This window comes from Cebus imitator, unplaced genomic scaffold (genome assembly GCF_001604975.1).
Source record: "Cebus imitator isolate Cc_AM_T3 unplaced genomic scaffold, Cebus_imitator-1.0 Scaffold60, whole genome shotgun sequence".
In the NCBI taxonomy this organism is placed as follows: Eukaryota; Metazoa; Chordata; class Mammalia; order Primates; family Cebidae; genus Cebus; species Cebus imitator.
In genome coordinates, this window is record NW_016107375.1 from 509,012 (window position 1) to 511,239 (window position 2,228).

At 44.7% G+C, this 2,228-nt stretch overlaps 1 non-coding gene across 1 annotated transcript; it reads left to right on the top strand.

Annotated features, from left to right (window-relative positions):
* The first annotated feature begins 261 nt into the window (after nt 1-261).
* Nucleotides 262-368, top strand: LOC119471403. The gene has a single exon (XR_005200449.1). It is a non-coding gene; the product is annotated as a U6 spliceosomal RNA (small nuclear RNA).
* The last annotated feature ends 1,860 nt before the right edge of the window (nt 369-2,228 follow it).

The window sequence follows — 2,228 nt, forward strand, 5'->3', positions numbered from 1 at the left end:
CCAAGGCGGATGGATCGCCTGATGTCAGGAGTTCAAGACCAGCCTGGCCAACATGGTGAAACCCCATCTCTACTAAAAATACAAAAATTAGCTGAGCATGGTGGTGGGCACCTATAATCCTAGCTACTCGGGAGACTGAGGCAGGAGAAACACTTGAACCCAGGAGGCAGAGGTTGCAGTGAGCCAAGGTCGCACCATCGCACTCTAGCCTGGGTGACAAGAGCAAAATTCTGTCTCAAAAAGAAAAGAAATCACTCTTCGGTGCTCACTTCAGCAGCACATATACTAAAATTGGAATGATACAGAGAAGATTAGCATGGCCCCTGTGCAAGGATGACATGCAAATTCGTGAAGCATTCCATTAAAAAAAAAAAAAAAAAGGAATCACGTTTCTTAGAGACAGGCCAAAATCACCTTTCATGCAACTCTGAGCCATGATAGAATCACACTGCCTGCCAGTCCACAGTTCTATCTCTAAACACTTCAGTCTGTGTATACACAGCAATGTTTCAGCACTTGTTAGGATATTTTTAACCTTTATAATTTTTCTAATGACTTGATTAAGACAAAGTTCTAATCCTTGTGTAGAAATAGAATATAATCCAAACAAAGATGAGAACTATTAGGTGTGCTTAAAATGGTAACTAAGAGAAAAACTGTATGTCCCATTAGGGGAAAGAAAGAATAAAATTAAAGAGCATCCTTCCTACATGCCACAAAGCCAGAGCTGGCCACCACAGTGGCTGTAAAGACACGGGTGAGTAAACACAGACACAGCCCCTGCCTCAGGTTATCTGCAGTCCAGTGCTAGAGACAAATATTAATGAAATAATCACACTATGGCAGATGCTGCAAAGGAAACGACCATGGTGCCAGGTGTGCTGATTATGAGGGTACTGACTGCCTCAGAGAAGTCTGGGAGGCTTCCCGGAAGAGGTGCTGGACGAAGATCTGAGAATGGGTAGCAATTAACTATTACATGAAGGGGTGTGTGGTGAAGCAGATGCTACCAGTGCCCTGCTCAGTTCCCCTGTCACTACATTCCTGGGCAGTACGATAGCATCTTACTGCAAACACATGTGACTTTTTGCTCAAGTGCTTTCTCTGGCCATAGGAGTGGCCTCAGCCCATGCACAGGACAGGCCAGAAGTACTAGGAAATTGGCAATCCCAGGAGTAGTCATCAACCCATCATCAATAGGAATTAGAGTACAAATACCTCACCTCTCCCCACCTCAGGATAGACAACGCTAAGGCATGTTCTGTGCCATCTCCCAGAGGTCCTTAGTGAGTCTCAGCTTTACCTGCCCTCTCCAGGAGTCTGCTCACTACTGCACCTGTGCTGGCTTCCCCTTTTTCCCGACTCACTGTCCCTACACACTTAACAGTGCTTTCTGGATCACCTTTCAAATAAATTACACAGAATCAAGTTCCAATCTCAAAGTCTGCTTCTGGGAGAACCCAGCCTAAGATAAGGAGGTAGGAGTAAAGATGGCAAGAGCATCCGGGCTGGAGAAAAGGTCTGTGCGAAGGCACTGTGGTAGGAAGGAATGTGAAAAGTTCCTGGGAATGAAAGATGCTACTGTCGCTGGAGTAGAAAAAATGAGGAACAGGGGGGAGGAGATGTATTTGGAGAAGCTGAGTGGGTAGGAGGACAGGAGGATGGGGTGGGGGGAGGGCAGCAGATCCTACAGACCATGTAAAGCAGTTTTGCCTTTATCCTCAGCACAGTGAAAAGCCATTGAAGAGTTTTATCCTAGGGCCTGATGTGATCTATTTTGTGTTTTGAGACAGTGAGTCATATTGTATTTCAGTGTGAAGAGCAAGGTGGAGGGGACCAGGGGAGATGAGTTTGGAATGGTTAAGTGTACCTGACAGTGATCCTGGACAAGGTGACAGGGACTTGAACTGCAGTTATTGACAGAGGTTGGGTTAAGGGGTAGATCCACAGAATATTCCAGAGGCAAAATTGACAGGATTTGGATATGAATTAGGCATGAGAGACGAAAGAGAAGAAGGTTATCAGAGATAACACCAAGGTTCTGTCTTTCCTGTTTGGATACTAGGTATATTTCTAGCATAGACATGTAAGAAATAAATGATTAAAGATTGTGGGTTAAATGCAAGGTATATATTAGAAATATTATGCTTTTGTTTCTCTGGGACCAAAACCCCCCTGAGCAGTGATGCTGCTATTTTACTTTTGCTCATGAGACTTCTGTACAAGGT